The sequence below is a fragment of the Oncorhynchus nerka genome, linkage group LG5, assembly GCF_034236695.1.
Source record: "Oncorhynchus nerka isolate Pitt River linkage group LG5, Oner_Uvic_2.0, whole genome shotgun sequence".
Classification (NCBI taxonomy): domain Eukaryota; kingdom Metazoa; phylum Chordata; class Actinopteri; order Salmoniformes; family Salmonidae; genus Oncorhynchus; species Oncorhynchus nerka.
Genome location: NC_088400.1, coordinates 4,228,162 through 4,249,419, shown reverse-complemented (window position 1 = coordinate 4,249,419; position 21,258 = coordinate 4,228,162). Strand labels below are relative to the sequence as shown.

At 44.4% G+C, this 21,258-nt stretch overlaps 1 protein-coding gene across 1 annotated transcript in view; it reads right to left on the bottom strand.

Annotated features, from left to right (window-relative positions):
• The window catches only part of LOC135571845 (netrin receptor UNC5A-like), a 414,728-nt gene that overhangs the window by 358,612 nt on the left and 34,858 nt on the right, over positions 1-21,258 (bottom strand).

Genomic DNA, 21,258 nt, shown 5'->3' with positions numbered 1-21,258 from the left:
AAATGAAACAAACCTCATCATGAGGAATTGGCTTTCCAAAATGGGGAAATGTGGAGAAATCACTTTGCAAACCTCTACAGCAATATAACAACGAGCCCAGAACAAAAAGATATACAAGAAAAATCAGATCCAGATCCTTGAATCAGCAGTCAAAGACTATCAGAATCCTGTGGATACCCCAATTACAGAAGAATAATTATTGGAAAAACTACGCACGCACTCTCCAACCCAAAAAGGCCTGTGGTGCTGATGGTATTTGACATGAAATGATCAAATATACAGACCACAAATTCAAATTGGCTATACTCAAACTCTTCAACATTATCCTCACTGCAGGTATTTTCCCTGATATTTGGAACCAGGGATTGATCACACCAATCTATAAAAATGGAGACAAATTTGACCCAAATAATTAGAGAGGAATGTGCGTTAACAGCAACTAGGGGAAACTTCTCTGCAGTATCATTAATATATAACTCTCTCTCCTCTGCTCTCATCCTTCTAGACCTATCGGCTGCCTTCGATACTGTGAACCATCAGATCCTCCTCTCCACCCTCTCCGAGTTGGGCATCTCCGGCGCGGCCCACGCTTGGATTGCGTCCTACCTGACAGGTCGCTCCTACCAGGTGGCGTGGCGAGAATCCGTCTCCTCACCACGTGCTCTCACCACTGGTGTCCCCCAGGGCTCTGTTCTAGGCCCTCTCCTATTCTCGCTATACACCAAGTCACTTGGCTCTGTCATAACCTCACATGGTCTCTCCTATCATTGCTATGCAGACGACACACAATTAATTTTCTCCTTTCCCCCTTCTGACGACCAGGTGGCGAATCGCATCTCTGCATGTCTGGCAGACATATCAGTGTGGATGACGGATCATCACCTCAAGCTGAACCTCGGCAAGACGGAGCTGCTCTTCCTCCCGGGAAGGACTGCCCGTTCCATGATCTCGCCATCACGGTTGACAACTCCATTGTGTCCTCGTCCCAGAGCGCTAAGAACCTTGGCGTGATCCTGGACAACACCCTGTCGTTCTCAAATAACATCAAGGCGGTGGCCCGTTCCTGTAGGTTCATGCTCTACAACATCCGCAGAGTACGACCCTGCCTCACACAGGAAGCGGCGCAGGTCCTAATCCAGGCACTTGTCATCTCCCGTCTGGATTACTGCAACTCGCTGTTGGCTGGGCTCCCTGCCTGTGCCATTAAACCCCTACAACTCATCCAGAACGCCGCAGCCCGTCTGGTGTTCAACCTTCCCAAGTTCTCTCACGTCACCCCGCTCCTCCGCTCTCTCCACTGGCTTCCAGTTGAAGCTCGCATCCGCTACAAGACCATGGTGCTTGCCTACGGAGCTGTGAGGGGAACGGCACCTCACTACCTCCAGGCTCTGATCAGGCCCTACACCCAAACAAGGGCACTGCGTTCATCCACCTCTGGCCTGCTCGCCTCCATACCACTGAGGAAGTACAGTTCCCGCTCAGCCCAGTCAAAACTGTTCGCTGCTCTGGCCCCCCAATGGTGGAACAAACTCCCTCACGACGCCAGGACAGCGGAGTCAATCACCACCTTCCGGAGACACCTGAAACCCCACCTCTTTAAGGAATACCTAGGATAGGATAAAGTAATCCTTCTCCCCTCCCCCTTAAAAGACCTAGATGCACTATTGTAAAGTGGCTGTTCCACTGGATGTCATAAGGTGAAAGCACCAATTTGTAAGTCGCTCTGGATAAGAGCGTCTGCTAAATGACTTAAATGTAATGTAAAAATGTAAATATAATATAAACAGCCTTGATGAACACAACGTCCTGAGCAGAAGCCAGATTGGATTTCTAAAATATTATCGTACAACAGACCACGTTTACACCCTCCACACTCTAATTGATAAACAAGTAAACCAAAACAAAGGCAAAATCTACTCGTGTTTTGTCGATTTCAAGAAAGCATTTGATTCAATTTGGCACAAAGGTCTTTTTTATAAACTAATAGAAAGTTGTATTGGAGGGAAAACATATGATTTTATTAAATCAATGTACACTAAAAACAAATGTGCGGTTAAAATTGGCAGCAAGCAAACAGACTTCTTCTCTCAGGGACGTGGAGTGAAACAGGGCAGCCCAATAAGTCCAACACTATTTAACATCTACATTAATGAATTAACAACAGACTTCTTCTCTCAGGGACGGGGAGTGAAACAGGGCAGCCCAATAAGTCCAACACTATTTAACATCTACATTAATGAATTAACAACAGACTTCTTCTCTCAGGGACGGGGAGTGAAACAGGGCTGCCCAATAAGCCCAACACTATTTAACATCTACATTAATGAATTAACAACAGACTTCTTCTCTCAGGGACGGGGAGTGAAACAGGGCTGCCCAATAAGTCCAACACTATTTAACATCTACATTAATGAATTAACAACAGACTTCTTCTCTCAGGGACGGGGAGTGAAACAGGGCTGCCCAATAAGTCCAACACTATTTAACATTACATTAATGAATTAACAACAGACTTCTTCTCTCAGGGACGGGGAGTGAAACAGGGCTGCCCAATAAGTCCAACACTATTTAACATCTACATTAATGAATTAACAACAGACTTCTTCTCTCAGGGACGGGGAGTGAAACAGGGCTGCCCAATAAGTCCAACACTATTTAACATTACATTAATGAATTGTCAAAAACATTAGAAGAATCGGCAGCACCTGGTCTCACCCTACACTACACTGAAATCAAGTGTCTGCTGCACACAGATGACCTGGTGCTGCTGTCTCCTACTAAAGAGGGGTTACAGCAGCACCTAGATCGTCTTCACAGGTTCTGTCAGACCTGGGCTCTGACCGTTAATCACAGGTTCTGTCAGACCTGGGCTCTGACCGTTAACCACAGGTTCTGTCAGACCTGGGCTCTGACCGTTAACCACAGGTTCTGTCTGGGCTCTGACCGTTAACCACAGGTTCTGTCAGACCTGGGCTCTGACCGTTAACCACAGGTTCTGTCAGACCTGGGCTCTGACCGTTAACCACAGGTTCTGTCAGACCTGGGCTCTGACCGTTAACCACAGGTTCTGTCAGACCTGGGCTCTGACCGTTAACCACAGGTTCTGTCTGGGCTCTGACCGTTAACCACAGGTTCTGTCAGACCTGGGCTCTGACCGTTAACCACAGGTTCTGTCTGGGCTCTGACCGTTAACCACAGGTTCTGTGAGACCTGGGCTCTGACCGTTAACCACAGGTTCTGTCAGACCTGGGCTCTGACCGTTAACCACAGGTTCTGTCAGACCTGGGCTCTGACCGTTAACCACAGGTTCTGTCTGGGCTCTGACCGTTAACCACAGGTTCTGTCAGACCTGGGCTCTGACCGTTAACCACAGGTTCTGTCTGGGCTCTGACCGTTAACCACAGGTTCTGTCAGACCTGGGCTCTGACCGTTAACCACAGGTTCTGTCAGACCTGGGTTCTGACCATTAACCACAGGTTCTGTCAGACCTGGGCTCTGACCGTTAACCACAGGTTCTGTCAGACCTGGGCTCTGACCGTTAACCACAGGTTCTGTCTGGGCTCTGACCGTTAACCACAGGTTCTGTCAGACCTGGGCTCTGACCGTTAACCACAGGTTCTGTCTGGACTCTGACCGTTAACTACAGGTTCTGTCAGACCTGGGCTCTGACCGTTAACCACAGGTTCTGTCAGACCTGGGCTCTGACCGTTAACCACAGGTTCTGTCAGACCTGGGCTCTGACCGTTAACTACAGGTTCTGTCAGACCTCGGCTCTGACCGTTAACCACAGGTTCTGTCAGACCTGGGCTCTGACCGTTAACCACAGGTTCTGTCAGACCTGGGCTCTGACCGTTAACTACAGGTTCTGTCAGACCTGGGCTCTGACCATTAACTACAGGTTCTGTCAGACCTGGGCTCTGACCGTTAACTACAGGTTCTGTCAGACCTGGGCTCTGACCGTTAACCACAGGTTCTGTCAGACCTGGGCTCTGACCGTTAACTACAGGTTCTGTCAGACCTGGGCTCTGACCGTTAACTACAGGTTCTGTCAGACCTGGGCTCTGACCGTTAACCACAGGTTCTGTCAGACCTGGGCTCTGACCGTTAACTACAGGTTCTGTCAGACCTGGGCTCTGACCGTTAACCACAGGTTCTGTCAGACCTGGGCTCTGACCGTTAACTACAGGTTCTGTCAGACCTGGGCTCTGACCGTTAACTACAGGTTCTGTCAGACCTGGGCTCTGACCGTTAACCACAGGTTCTGTCAGACCTGGGCTCTGACCGTTAACCACAGGTTCTGTCTGGGCTCTGACCGTTAACCAAAAAAAACAAATATAACGATATTCCAAAACAGGTCTGGAAATAAGGATGACAAATATATACATAAATATAATATATAAAATATATACATCCAATTGAAATACTGCATGGAGAGTTTTGCAAGACTGTATTGCAAGTGCAAGGAAAAACTCTAAATAACGCATGTAGATCGGAACTGGGCCAATACCCCCTCCTCATTCAGATAGAAAAAAGAGACATCACATTTTACAACCATCTAAAAACAAGTGACCCCAAAACATTCCATCTCACAGCTCTACAATGTCAAGAGATGAAACAAGAGAAGCGTCCCCTCAGCCAGCTGGTTCTGAGGCTCAGTTCAAAAACCCAAACCAACCCCATAGAGCCTCAGCTGGTTCTGAGGCTCAGTTCACTAACAGCACAGCACTCAGCCAGCTGGTTCTGAGGCTCAGTTCACCAACCCAAACCAACTCCATAGAGCCTCAGGACAGCACTCAGCCAGCTGGTTCTGAGGCTCAGTTCACCAACCCCGTAGAGCCTCAGGACAGCACTCAGCCAGCTGGTTCTGAGGCTCAGTTCACCAACCCAAACCAACCCCATAGAGCCTCAGGACAGCACTCAGCCAGCTGGTTCTGAGGCTCAGTTCACTAACCCAAACCAACCCCATAGAGCCTCAGGACAGCACTCAGCCAGCTGGTTCTGAGGCTCAGTTCACCAACCCAAACCAACCCCATAGAGCCTCAGGACAGCACTCAGCCAGCTGGTTCTGAGGCTCAGTTCACCAACCCAAACCAGCCCCATAGAGCCTCAGGACAGCAGTCAGCCAGCTGGTTCTGAGGCCCAGTTCACCAACCCAAACCAGCCCCATAGAGCCTCAGGACAGCACTCAGCCAGCTGGTTCTGAGGCCCAGTTCACCAACCCAAACCAACCCCATAGAGCCTCAGAACAGCACTCAGAAAATCTGTCCCAACCAAATCATCACAAAACAAAAATACAAATATATCACCTATTGGAAAGACACCACAAAAATCAAACTACAATGCTATTTGGCTCTAAACAGACAGTACATGTTGGCAGACTATCTGACCACTGTGACTGATAGAAAACTGAGGAAAACATTGACTAGGTACAGACTCAGTGAGCACAGTCTGGCTAAAATCCTACAATGTGATTTTCTGGATTTTTTTTCTCATTTTGTCTGTCATAGTTGAAGTGTACCTATGATGAAAAATACAGGCCTCTCTCATCTTTTTAAGTGGGAGAACTTGCACAATTGGTGCCTGGTAAATACTTATTTGCCCCACTGTATATACATATTGGTAATGTAGTGTGTGACCTCCTGCCACAACCTGAGGGACAGCCAGTGAAAATATAATATTTCCCATCTTGTTTTGTTTTATCTTTCATACCATGTCATGTCATGTGTCTTCTCAGTCATGTTGACACTGGTCCACTACCATTGCTTTAATGTATAGAGAGACATAGAGAGAGTGACAGAGAGAGAGAGTTACAGAGAGAGTGACAGAGAGAGAGAGTGACAGAGAGAGAGAGAGTTACAGAGAGAGTGACAGAGAGAGAGAGTTACAGAGAGAGAGAGAGTGACAGAGAGAGAGTTACAGAGAGAGTGAAAGAGAGAGAGAGTGACAGAGAGAGTGACAGAGAGAGAGAGAGACAGAGAGAGAGTGACAGAGAGAGAGTTACAGACAGAGAGAGTGACAGAGAGAGAGTGACAGAGAGAGAGAGTTACAGAGAGAGAGAGTTACAGAGAGAGTGACAGAGAGAGAGAGAGTGACAGAGAGAGAGAGTTACAGAGAGAGTGACAGAGAGAGAGAGAGAGAGAGTGACAGAGAGAGAGAGTTACAGAGAGAGTGACAGAGAGAGAGTGACAGAGAGAGAGAGAGAGAGTGACAGAGAGAGAGAGTTACAGAGAGAGTGACAGAGAGAGTGACAGAGACAGAGAGACAGACAGAGACAGAGAGAGAGAGAGAGAGAGAGAGAGAGAGAGAGAGAGAGACAGAGACAGAGACAGAGACAGAGAGAGAGAGAGAGAGAGAGAGAGAGACAGAGATAGATAGATAGATAGATAGATAGAGTGACAGAGACAGAGAGAGACAGAGAGATAGAAACAGAGAGAAAGAGATAGAGAGAGAGAGAGAAACAGAGAGATATAGAGACAGAGAGATAGAAACAGAGCGATAGAGATAGAGAGTAATGCTCCCAGCCCTAAACATCTGTGAGCTACTTCCCTCTAAACAGGTTGTTCCAACAGGTTGTTCCAACAGGTTGTTCCAACAAGCTCCAGGTGGGCCAGTTAGCCTGCCTTCCTCCATAAATTACTCATCATTGAAGTGACAGAATCATGTCAGGAAAAAAAATAAAAATACATTTCAGCATCATCATGTCAAATGTGTCTGTCTGTAAAGAGAAGTGAGATAAACTTGTCTCGGAGGGGAGGGAAGGGGAGAAAGAGGGAGAGAAAATGGGGGAGGAGAGAGAAACAGGGGAGGAGGAGGAAACAGAGGAGGAGATAGAAACAGGGGAGGAGGAGAGAAACAAGGGAGAGAGAAACAGGGGAGGAGGGGAGAAACAAGGGAAGAGGAGGAAACAGAGGAGGAGAGAGAAACAGGGAGAGAGAAATGGGAGGAGGAGGAAACAGGGGAGGAGAAGGAAACAGAGGAGGAGAGAGAAACAGGAGAGGAGGGGAGAAACAGGGGAGGAGGAGAGAAACAGGGAGAGAGAAACAGGGGAGGAGGAGGAAACAGAGGAGGAGAAGGAAACAGAGGAGGAGAGAGAAACAGGAGAGGAGGGGAGAAACAGGGGAGGAGAGAGAAACAGGGAGAGAGAAACAGGGGAGGAGGAGGAAACAGGGGAGGAGAAGGAAACAGAGGAGGAGAGAGAAACAGGAGAGGAGGGGAGAAACAGGGGAGGAGGAGAGAAACAGGGAGAGAGAAACAGGGGAGGAGGAGGAAACAGAGGAGGAGAAGGAAACAGAGGAGGAGAGAGAAACAGGAGAGGAGGGGAGAAACAGGGGAGGAGGAGAGAAACAAGGGAGAGAGAAACAGGGGAGGAGAGAGAAACAAGGGAGGATAGAGAAACAAGGGAGAGAGAAACAGGGGGGGAGAGAGAAACAGGGGAGGAGAGAGAAACAAGGGAGGATAGAGAAACAAGGGAGGGAGAAACAGGGGAGGAGGAAACAGAAGAGGAGGAGGAAACAGAGGAGGAGGAGGAACATGGGAGGATAGAGAAACAGAGGAGGAGGAAACAGGGAGGAGAGGAGAGAAACAGGGGAGGAGAGAGAAACAGAGGAGGAGGAGGAAACAGGGAGGAGAGGAGAGAAACAGGGGAGGAGAGAGAAACAGGGGAGGAGGAGGAAACAGGGAGGAGAGAGAAAAGGGGAGGAGGAGGAAACAGAGGAGGAGGAAACAGGGAGGAGAGAGAACAGGGGAGGAGGAGGAAACAGGGGGGAGAGAGAAACAGGGGAGGAGGAAACGGGAGGAGGAGAGAGACATATAACGGACATTCCCCTGCATCCCCCCATCCCTCCTGCCCAGCTTTGTGCTATCTGGTTACCATAGTGACCATGTCCTATTTGTAGTGAGGTGTTATTCGCGGGCCAGTGGTAGTGCAGCATAGCTTCCCGCTCACCTCGTCAGAGGATCATCAGGCTCCCTGTTCTCTTCTCCTCTCCTCCCTGTCTGTCTTTCTCTGGCTGCTGGGTAGTTCACAAAAAGACTGGCCCAATCTCTCTCTCTCTCTCTCTCTCTCTCTCCTTCTCAAATGATCTCCTTCTCCCTCTTTCAATTCAATTCAATTCAATTCAATTTAAGAGGCTTTATTAGCATGGGAAACATATGTTAACATTGCCAAAGCAAGTGTAGTAGATAATAAACAAAAGTGAAATAAACAATACAAATTAACAGTAAATATTACAAGAGTTTCAAAAATAATAAAGACATTTCAAATGTCATAGTAGGTGCAAATAGTTGAAGTACAAAAGGAAAAACACAAACATACAATGTCAAGAAACAGTATATGAATTATCTTTCTGCATACATACATTGTGATCCTATTTTCATCTAAGTCACAACACCAGACAAACCCAGTCTGCTACCCAGTCTGCTTAAAACTAAACTAAAACTAATAACACACCAATTATCATATTTTTCTTGTCTATATTGAATACATCATTTAAACATTCACAGTGTAGGTCGGAAAAAGTCTGTTCTCTCTCCTCCCCTGTTTCTCCAAAAGCTAATTGGAGTCAGGAGTCAGCTAACCTGGAGTCCAATCAATGAGACGAGATTGGAGATGTTGGTTAGAGCTGCCTTTCCCCAGAAGAAACACTTACAAAATGTGAGTTTGCTATTCACAAGAACCATGCCTCCAACTAAAGAGATCTCACAAAAGCTAAGATTAAGAATTGTTGACTTGCAAAAGCTGGAAAGGGTTCCAAAAGTATCTCTAAAAGCCTTGATGTCCATCAGTCTACTGTAAGACACATTGTCTATAAATGGAGAAAGTTCAGCACTGTTGCTACTCTCCCTAGGAGTGTCTGTCCTGCAAAGATGACTGCAAGAGCACAGAGCAGAATGCTCAATGAGGTTAAGAAGAATCCTAGAGTGTCAGCTAAAGACTTACAGAAATCTCTGGAACATGCTAACATCTCTGTTGACGAGTCTACGATACGTAAAACACTAAACAAGAATGGTGTTCACTGGAGGTCACCACGGAAGAAGCCACTGCTGTCCAGAAAAAACATTGCTTCATGTCTGAAGGACAACGACCCAAAACACAGAAGTAAATCAACAACAGAATGGCTTCAACAGAAGAAAATATGCCTTCTGGAGTGGCCCGGTCAGAGTCCTGACCTCAACCTGATTGAGATGCTGTGGCATGACCTCAAGAAAGCAGTTCACACCAGACATCCCAAGAATATTGCTGAACTGAAACAGTTTTGTAAAGAGAAATGGTCCAAAATTCCTCCTGGCCGTTGTGCAGGTCTGATCCTCAACTACAGTAAACGTTTGGTTGAGGTTATTGCTGCCAAAGGATGGTCAACCAGTTATTAAATCCAAAGGTTCACATACTTTTCCCACCCTGCACTGTGAGTGTTTACACTGTGTGTTCAATAAAGACATGAAAACATATAATTGTGTGTTATTAGTTTAAGCAGACTGTGTTTGTCTATTGTTGTGACCTAGATGAAGATCAGATCAAATTTTAAGACCAATTTATGCAGAAGTCCAGGTCATTCCAAAGGGTTCACATACTTTTTCTTGACACTGTAAATATGGGTTGTATTTACAATGGTGTTTGTTCTTCACTGGTTGCCCTTTTCTTGTTGCAACAGGTCACAAATCTTATCGCTGTGATGGCACACTGTGGTATTTCACCCAGTAGATATGGGAGTTTATCAAAATCAAGTCTTTGTGGATCTGTGTAATCTGAGAGAACTATGTGTCTCCAATATGGTCATACATTTGGCAGGAGGTTAGGAAGTGCAGCTCAGTTTCAACTTCATTTTGTGGGCAGTGAGGACATAGCCTGTCTTCTCTTGAGAGCCAGGTCTGTCTACGGTGGCCTTTCTCAATATTAAGGCTATGCTCACTGAGTCTGTACATAGTCAAAGCTTTCCTTAAGTTTGGGTCAGTCACAGTGGTCAGGTATTCTGCCGCTGTGTACTCTCTGTTTAGGGCCAATTAGCATTCTAGTTTGCTCTGTTTTTTTGTTAATTCTTTCCAATGTGTCTTTTTGTTTTCTCATGAGTCTAATTGTGCTGCTGTCCTGAGGCTCTGTGGGGTCTGTTTGTGTTTGTGAACAGAGCCCCAGGACCAGCTTGCTTAGAGGATTCTTCCCCAGGTTCATGTCTCTGTAGGTGATGGCTTTGTTATAGAAGGTTTGGGAATTGCTTCCTTTTGCAGAAATTAACAGCTATTTTCTGGATTTTGATCATTAGCAGGTATTTGCCTAATTCTGCTCTGCATGCATTATTTGGTGTTTTACGTTGTACAAAGAGAATATTTTTGCAGAATTCTGCATGCAGACTCTCAATTTGGTGTTTGTCCCATTTGGTGAATTCTTGGTTGGTGAGAGGACCCCAGACCTCAGAACCATGAGGTTCAACTGCGTGCTACTCATCCCCAGAAGATAAGATATGCATATTATTAATAGATTTGGATAGAAAACACTCTGAAGTTTCTAAAACTGTTTGAATCATGTCTGTGAGTATAACAGAACGTATTTAGCAGGCGAAACCCAGAGGACAAACCATTCAGATATTTATTTTTTGAGGTCACTATGTTCAATGAGTTTTCGTTAGGAATCCAGATTTCTAAGAGAGGTTATTCCTTTGTGTGTAATGAACAAGTACGGCCATCTTGAACGAGGGTCATTGAAGTGTACTGTTAGATAGAGGCGCATGACCAGAAAGCTTCAGGTTGTTTTACTCCTGTATTGAACACAGATCATCCCGTCTTCAATTTTATAGATTATTTATGTTAAAAAATACCTAAAGTTGTATTACAAAATGAGTTTGAAATGTTTTGGCAAAGTTTACAGGTAACTTTTGAGATATTTTGCAGTGACGTTGCGTAAGTTGGAACCAGTGTTTTTCTGGATCAAACGCGCCAAATAAATGGACATTTTGGTTATATATCGACGGAATTAATCGAACAAAAGGACCATTTGTGATGTTTATGGGACATATTGGACAAAAGAAGCTCGTCAAAGGTAAGGCATGTTTTATATTTTATTTCAGCGTTTTGTGTCACACCTGCAGGGTTGAAATATGCTTTTCTCTCTTTGTTTACGGAGGTGCTATCCTCAGATAATAGCATCTTGTGCTTTCACCAAAAAGACTTTTTGAAATCTGACATGTTGGCTGGATTCACAACAAGTGTAGCATCTTGCATTTGTGATTTAATGAAAGTTAGATTTTTATAGTAATTTATTTGAATTTGGGGCTCTGCATTTATTTGGTGTTGTGTTCTAATTCTCCCAATGTGTTCTCTATCATATCTGGTGTTGTGTTCTAATTCTCCCAACGTGTTCTCTATCATATCTGGTGTTGTGTTCTAATTCTCCCAATGTGTTCTCTATCATATCTGGTGTTGTGTTCTAATTCTCCCAATGTGTTCTCTATCATATCTGGTGTTGTGTTCTAGTTCTCCCAATGTGTTCTCTATCATATCTGGTGTTGTGTTCTAATTCTCCCAATGTGTTCTCTATCATATCTGGTGTTGTGTTCTAATTCTCCCAACGTGTTCTCTATCATATCTGGTGTTGTGTTCTAATTCTCCCAACGTGTTCCATATCATATCTGGTGTTGTGTTCTAATTCTCCCAATGTGTTCTCTATCATATCTGGTGTTGTGTTCTAATTCTCCCAATGTGTTCTCTATCATATCTGGTGTTGTGTTCTAATTCTCCCAAAGTGTTCTCTATCATATCTGGTGTTGTGTTCTAATTCTCCCAAAGTGTTCTCTATCATATCTGGTGTTGTGTTCTAATTCTCCCAATGTGTTCTCTATCATATCTGGTGTTGTGTTCTAATTCTCCCAACGTGATCTCTATCATATCTGGTGTTGTGTTCTAATTCTCCCAATGTGTTCTCTATCATATCTGGTGTTGTGTTCTAATTCTCCCCAATGTGTTCTCTATCATATCTGGTGTTGTGTTCTAATTCTCCCAATGTGTTCTCTATCATATCTGGTGTTGTGTTCTAATTCTCCCAATGTGTTCTCTATCATATCTGGTGTTGTGTTCTAATTCTCCCAACGTGTTCTCTATCATATCTGGTGTTGTGTTCTAATTCTCCCAATGTGTTCTCTATCATATCTGGTGTTGTGTTCTAGTTCTCCCAATGTGTTCTCTATCATATCTGGTGTTGTGTTCTAATTCTCCCAACGTGTTCCATATCATATCTGGTGTTGTGTTCTAATTCTCCCAATGTGTTCTCTATCATATCTGGTGTTGTGTTCTAATTCTCCCAATGTGTTCTCTATCATATCTGGTGTTGTGTTCTAATTCTCCCAACGTGTTCCATATCATATCTGGTGTTGTGTTCTAATTCTCCCAATGTGTTCCATATCATATCTGGTGTTGTGTTCTAATTCTCCCAACGTGTTCTCTATCATATCTGGTGTTGTGTTCTAATTCTCCCAATGTGTTCTCTATCATATCTGGTGTTGTGTTCTAGTTCTCCCAACGTGTTCTCTATCATATCTGGTGTTGTGTTCTAATTCTCCCAATGTGTTCTCTATCATATCTGGTGTTGTGTTCTAGTTCTCCCAACGTGTTCCATATCATATCTGGTGTTGTGTTCTAATTCTCCCAATGTGTTCTCTATCATATCTGGTGTTGTGTTCTAATTCTCCCAATGTGTTCTCTATCATATCTGGTGTTGTGTTCTAATTCTCCCAATGTGTTCTCTATCATATCTGGTGTTGTGTTCTAATTCTCCCAACGTGTTCCATATCATATCTGGTGTTGTGTTCTAATTCTCCCAATGTGTTCTCTATCATATCTGGTGTTGTGTTCTAATTCTCCCAACGTGTTCTCTATCATATCTGGTGTTGTGTTCTAATTCTCCCAACGTGTTCTCTATCATATCTGGTGTTGTGTTCTAATTCTCCCAATGTGTTCTCTATCATATCTGGTGTTGTGTTCTAATTCTCCCAATGTGTTCTCTATCATATCTGGTGTTGTGTTCTAATTCTCCCAATGTGTTCTCTATCATATCTGGTGTTGTGTTCTAATTCTCCCAATGTGTTCTCTATCATATCTGGTGTTGTGTTCTAATTCTCCCAACGTGTTCCATATCACATCTGGTGTTGTGTTCTAATTCTCCCAACGTGTTCCATATCATATCTGGTGTTGTGTTCTAATTCTCCCAATGTGTTCTCTATCATATCTGGTGTTGTGTTCTAGTTCTCCCAATGTGTTCTCTATCATATCTGGTGTTGTGTTCTAATTCTCCCAACGTGTTCTCTATCATATCTGGTGTTGTGTTCTAATTCTCCCAATGTGTTCTCTATCATATCTGGTGTTGTGTTCTAATTCTCCCAATGTGTTCCATATCATATCTGGTGTTGTGTTCTAATTCTCCCAACGTGTTCCATATCATATCTGGTGTTGTGTTCTAATTCTCCCAATGTGTTCTCTATCATATCTGGTGTTGTGTTCTAATTCTCCCAATGTGTTCTCTATCATATCTGGTGTTGTGTTCTAATTCTCCCAATGTGTTCTCTATCATATCTGGTGTTGTGTTCTAATTCTCCCAACGTGTTCCATATCATATCTGGTGGTGTGTTCTAATTCTCCCAATGTGTTCTCTATCATATCTGGTGTTGTGTTCTAATTCTCCCAATGTGTTCTCTATCATATCTGGTGTTGTGTTCTAGTTCTCCCAATGTGTTCTCTATCATATCTGGTGTTGTGTTCTAATTCTCCCAATGTGTTCTCTATCATATCTGGTGTTGTGTTCTAATTCTCCCAATGTGTTCTCTATCATATCTGGTGTTGTGTTCTAATTCTCCCAACGTGTTCTCTATCATATCTGGTGTGTTTGTGTTCTAATTCTCCCAATGTGTTCTCTATCATATCTGGTGTGTTTGTGTTCTAATTCTCCGTCTGATCCAAACGAGACACCCACTCTTTGTCACGCTAATTAGCCAGCAAGAGTCAGATCCACCTCCTCTAATGCAAATCTCAGCTCTACCCAGGTCTTGACAAGTCCCCAAGAAGAGACAGAGAGGAGGAGGAGGAGGAGGAGGAGGAAGAAAGGAAAAGGAGCGGAGGACGAGAGAGGAGGTAGAGGGAGAGTATGAGGAAGAAAGGAGAAGGAGCGGAGGATGAGAGATCAAATCAAATCAAATCAAATGTATTTATATAGCCCTTCGTACATCAGCTGATATCTCATAGTGCTGTACAGAAACCCAGCCTAAAAGAGAGGAGGTAGAGGAGGAGGAGGAAGAAAGGAGAAGGAGCGGAGGACGAGAGAGGAGGTAGAGGAGGAGGAGGAAGAAAGAAGAAGGAGCGGAGGACGAGAGAGGAGGTAGAGGAGGAGGAGGAAGAAAGGAGAAGGAGCGGAGGACGAGAGAGGAGGTAGAGGAGGAGGAGGAAGAAAGAAGAAGGAGCGGAGGACGAGAGAGGAGGTAGAGGAGGAGGAGGAAGAAAGGAGAAGGAGCGGAGGACGAGAGAGGAGGTAGAGGAGGAGGAGGAAGAAAGGAGAAGGAGCGGAGGACGAGAGAGGAGGTAGAGGAGGAAGAGGAGGAGGAAGAAAGGAGAAGGACCTAAAGGACTGGTTTTGCTGTGTGCTCTCAGAACGGATAACAGTGTGTGTGTGTGTGTGTGTGTGTGTGTGTGTGTGTGTGTGTGTGTGTGTGTGTGTGTGTGTGTGTGTGTGTGTGTGTGTGTGTGTGTGTGTGCATGTGTTTTGTGTATGGTGTCAGTGCGTGTATGTGCATGTGTATCTGTGGTGTGTAGATAGATGCAGTCCCACTGTACCTCTTCAGAGTATTGAAAAAAATACCGATAGACAGTATACAACAGGTGTGGACTAACAGTGAAATGTAACCTGACTATATACACAGAGTACCAGTACTGAGTCAATGAGTAACCTGACTATATACACAGAGTACCAGTACTGAGTCAATGAGTAACCTGACTATATACACAGAGTACCAGTACTGAGTCAATGAGTACCCTGACTATATACACAGAGTACCAGTACTGAGTCAATGAGTACCCTGACTATATACACAGAGAACCAGTACTGAGTCAATGAGTACCCTGACTATATACACAGAGTACCAGTACTGAGTCAATGAGTAACCTGACTATATACACAGAGTACCAGTACTGAGTCAATGAGTAACCTGACTATATACACAGAGTACCAGTACTGAGTCAATGAGTAACCTGACTATATACACAGAGTACCAGTACTGAGTCAATGAGTAACCTGACTATATACACAGAGTACCAGTACTGAGTCAATGAGTAACCTGACTATATACACAGAGTACCAGTACTGAGTCAATGAGTAACCTGACTATATACACAGAGTACCAGTACTGAGTCAATGAGTACCCTGACTATATACACAGAGTACCAGTACTGAGTCAATGAATAACCTGACTATATACACAGAGTACCAGTACTGAGTCAATGAGTACCCTGACTATATACACAGAGTACCAGTACTGAGTCAATGAGTAACCTGACTATATACACAGAGTACCAGTACTGAGTCAATGAGTAACCTGACTATATACACAGAGTACCAGTACTGAGTCAATGAGTACCGTGACTATATACACAGAGTACCAGTACTGAGTCAATGAGTACCCTGACTATATACACAGAGTACCAGTACTGAGTCAATGAGTAACCTGACTATATACACAGAGTACCAGTACTGAGTCAATGAGTAACTTGACTATATACACAGAGTACCAGTACTGAGTCAATGAGTACCCTGACTATATACACAGAGTACCAGTACTGAGTCAATGAGTAACCTGACTATATACACAGAGTACCAGTACTGAGTCAATGAGTAACCTGACTATATACACAGAGTAACAGTACTGAGTCAATGAGTAACCTGACTATATACACAGGGTACCAGTACTGAGTCAATGAGTAACCTGACTATATACACAGAGTACCAGTACTGAGTCAATGAGTAACCTGACTATATACACAGAGTACCAGTACTGAGTCAATGAGTAACCTGACTATATACACAGAGTACCAGTACTGAGTCAATGAGTAACCTGACTATATACACAGAGTACCAGTACTGAATCAATGAGTAACCTGACTATATACACAGAGTACCAGTACTGAGTCAATGAGTACCCTGACTATATACACAGAGTACCAGTACTGAGTCAATGAGTAACCTGACTATATACACAGAGTACCAGTACTGAGTCAATGAGTACCCTGACTATATACACAGAGTACCAGTACTGAGTCAATGAGTAACCTGACAATATACACAGAGTACCAGTACTGAGTCAATGAGTAACCTGACTATATACACAGAGTACCAGTACTGAGTCAATGAGTAACCTGACTATATACACAGAGTGCCAGTACTGAGTCAATGAGTAACCTGACTATATACACATAGTACCAGTACTGAGTCAATGAGTACCCTGACTATATACACAGAGTACCAGTACTGAGTCAATGAGTAACCTGACTATATACACAGAGTACCAGTACTGAGTCAATGAGTACCCTGACTATATACACTGAGTACCAGTACTGAGTCAATGAGTACCCTGACTATATACACAGAGTACCAGTACTGAGTCAATGAGTAACCTGACTATATACACAGAGTACCAGTACTGAGTCAATGAGTAACCTGACTATATACACAGAGTACCAGTACTGAGTCAATGAGTAACCTGACTATATACACAGAGTACCAGTACTGAGTCAATGAGTAACCTGACTATATACACAGAGTACCAGTACTGAGTCAATGAGTAACCTGGCTATATACACAGAGTACCAGTACTGAGTCAATGAGTAACCTGACTATATACACAGAGTACCAGTACTGAGTCAATGAGTAACCTGACTATATACACAGAGTACCAGTACTGAGTCAATGAGTAACCTGACTATATACACATAGTACCAGTACTGAGTCAATGAGTACCCTGACTATATACACAGAGTACCAGTACTGAGTCAATGAGTAACCTGACTATATACACAGAGTACCAGTACTGAGTCAATGAGTACCCTGACTATATACACAGAGTGCCAGTACTGAGTCAATGAGTACCCTGACTATATACACAGAGTACCAGTACTGAGTCAATGAGTAACCTGACTATATACACAGAGTACCAGTACTGAGTCAATGAGTAACCTGACTATATACACAGGGTACCAGTACTGAGTCAATGAGTAACCTGACTATATACACAGAGTACCAGTACTGAGTCAATGAGTACCCTGACTATATACACAGAGTACCAGTACTGAGTCAATGAGTAACCTGACTATATACACAGAGTACCAGTACTGAGTCAATGAGTAACCTGACTATATACACAGAGTACCAGTACTGAGTCAATGAGTAACCTGACTATATACACAGGGTACCAGTACTGAGTCAATGAGTAACCTGACTATATACACAGAGTACCAGTACTGAGTCAATGAGTAACCTGACTATATACACAGAGTACCAGTACTGAGTCAATGAGTAACCTGACTATATACACAGAGTACCAGTACTGAATCAATGAGTAACCTGACTATATACACAGAGTACCAGTACTGAGTCAATGAGTAACCTGACTATATACACAGAGTACCAGTACTGAGTCAATGAGTACCCTGACTATATACACAGAGTACCAGTACTGAGTCAATGAGTACCCTGACTATATACACAGAGTACCAGTACTGAGTCAATGAGTACCCTGACTATATACACAGAGTACCAGTACTGAATCAATGAGTAACCTGACTATATACACAGAGTACCAGTACTGAGTCAATGAGTACCCTGACTATATACACAGAGTACCAGTACTGAGTCAATGAGTAACCTGACTATATACACAGAGTACCAGTACTGAGTCAATGAGTACCCTGACTATATACACAGAGTACCAGTACTGAGTCAATGAGTACCCTGACTATATACACAGAGTAACAGTACTGAGTCAATGAGTAACCTGACTATATACACAGAGTACCAGTACTGAGTCAATGAGTAACCTGACTATATACACAGAGTACCAGTACTGAGTCAATGAGTACCCTGACTATATACACAGAGTACCAGTACTGAGTCAATGAGTAACCTGACTATATACACAGAGTACCAGTACTGAGTCAATGAGTAACCTGACTATATACACAGAGTACCAGTACTGAGTCAATGAGTAACCTGACTATATACACAGAGTACCAGTACTGAGTCAATGAGTAACCTGACTATATACACAGAGTACCAGTACTGAGTCAATGAGTAACCTGACTATATACACAGGGTACCAGTACGGAGCCAATGAGTAACCTGACTATATAGAAAGGGTACCAGTACGGAGCCAATGAGTAACCTGACTATATACACAGGGTACCAGTACTGAGTCAATGAGTAACCTGACTATATACACAGGGTACCAGTACTGAGTCAATGAGTAACCTGACTATATACACATAGTACCAGTACTGAGTCAATGAGTAACCTGACTATATACACAGAGTACCAGTACTGAGGCAATGAGTAACCTGACTATATACACAGAGTACCAGTACTGAATCAATGAGTAACCTGACTATATACACAGAGTACCAGTACTGAGTCAATGAGTAACCTGACTATATAAACGGGGTACCAGGTAATAACATGAATATATACACTACCGTTCAAAAGTTTGGGGTTACTTAGAAATGGGCTTCTTTTTTAAAGAGAACCACATTTTTTTGTCCATTAAAATAACATAAAGTTGATCAGAAATACAGTGTAGACATTGTTAATGTTGTAAATGACTATTGTCATGGAAACGGCTGATTTTTAATGGAATATCGACATAGGTGTACAGAGACCCATTATCAGCAACCATCACTCCTGTGTTCCAATGTCACGTTGTGTTAGATAATCCAAGTTTATCATTTTAAAAGGCTAATTGATCATTAGAAAAGCCTTTTGCAATTATGTTAGCACAGCTGAAAACTGTTGTTCTGATTAAAGAAGCAATACATCTGGCCTTCTTTAGACTAGTTGAGTATCTGGAGCATCAGCATTTGTGGTTTTGATTACTGCCTCAAAATGGCCAGAATCAAATAACTTTCTTCTGAAACTTGTCAGTCTATTCTTGTTCTGAGAAATGAAGGCTATTCCATGTGATAAATTGCCAAGAAACTGAAGATCTGGTACAACGCTGTGTACTACTCCCTTCACAGAACAGCGCAAACTGGCTCTAACCAGAATAGAAAGAGGAGTCGGAGGCCCAAGTGCACAACTGAGCACAAGTACATTAGTGTCTAGTTTGAGAAAAAGACAACTCACAAGTCCTCAACTGGCAGCTTCATTAAATAGTACCTGCAAAACACCAGTCTCAACGTCAAGAGTGAAGAGGTGACTCCGGGATGCTGGCCTTCTAGGCAGAGTTGCAAAGAAAAAGCCATATCTCAGACTGGCCAATAAAAAGAAAAGATTAAGATGGGCAAAAGAACACAGACACTGGCCAGAGGAACTCTGCCTAGAAGGCCAGCTTCCCGGAGTTACCTCTTCTCTGTTGATGTTGAGACTGGACAGAGGAACTCTGCCTAGACAGTCAGCGTCCCGGAGTTGCCTCTTCACTGTTGATGTTGAGACTGGACAGAGGAACTCTGCCTAGACAGTCTGCGTCCCGGAGTCGCCTCTTCACTGTTGATGTTGAGATTGGTGTTTTGCGGGTACTATTTAATGAAGCTGCCAGTTGAGGACTTGTGAGGCATTACACACCACAGACCAGCAGCGTCTGGTTGCTCCTCATTACACACCACAGACCAGCAGCGTCTGGTTGCTCCTCATTACACACCACAGACCAGCAGCGTCTGGTTGCTCCTCATTACACACCACAGACCAGCAGCGTCTGGTTGCTCCTCATTACACACCACAGACCAGCAGCGTCTGGTTGCTCCTCATTACACACCACAGACCAGCAGCGTCTGGTTGCTCCTCATTACACACCACAGACCAGCAGCGTCTGGTTGCTCCTCATTACACACCACAGACCAGCAGCGTCTGGTTGCTCCTCATTACACACCACAGACCAGCAGCGTCTGGTTGCTCCTCATTACACACCACAGACCAGCAGCGTCTGGTTGCTCCTCATTACACACCACAGACCAGCAGCGTCTGGTTGCTCCTAATTACACACCACAGACCAGCAGCGTCTGGTTGCTCCTCATTACACACCACAGACCAACAGCGTCTGGTTGCTCCTCATTACACACCACAGACCAGCAGCGTCTGATTGCTCCTCATTACACACCACAGACCAGCAGCGTCTGGTTGCTCAACATTACACACCGCAGACCAGCAGCGTCTGGTTGCTCCTCATTACACACCACAGACCAGCAGCGTCTGGTTGCTCCTCATTACACACCACAGACCAACAGCGTCTGGTTGCTCCTCATTACACACCACAGACCAACAGCGTCTGGTTGCTCCTCATTACACACCACAGACCAACAGCGTCTGGTTGCTCCTCATTACACACCACAGACCAACAGCGTCTGGTTGCTCCTCATTACACACCACAGACCAGCAGCGTCTGGTTGCTCCTCATTACACACCACAGACCAACAGCGTCTGGTTGCTCCTCATTACACACCACAGACCAGCAGCGTCTGGTTGCTCCTCATTACACACCACAGACCAGCAGCGTCTGGTTGCTCCTCATTACACACCACAGACCAGCAGCGTCTGGTTGCTCCTCATTACACACCACAGACCAACAGCGTCTGGTTGCTCCTCATTACACACCACAGACCAACAGCGTCTAGTTGCTCCTCATTACACACCACAGACCAACAGCGTCTGGTTGCTCCTCATTACACACCACAGACCAGCAGCGTCTGGTTGCTCCTCATTACACACCACAGACCAGCAGCGTCTGGTTGCTCCTCATTACACACCACAGACCAGCAGCGTCTGGTTGCTCCTCATTACACACCACAGACCAGCAGCGTCTGGTTGCTCCTCATTACTCACCACATACCAGCAGCGTCTGGTTACTCCTCATTACACACCACATACCAGCAGCGTCTGGTTACTCCTCATTACACACCACATACCAGCAGCGTCTGGTTACTCCTCATTACACACCACATACCAGCAGCGTCTGGTTACTCCTCATTACACACCACATACCAGCAGCGTCTGGTTGCTCCTCATTACTCACCACATACCAGCAGCGTCTGGTT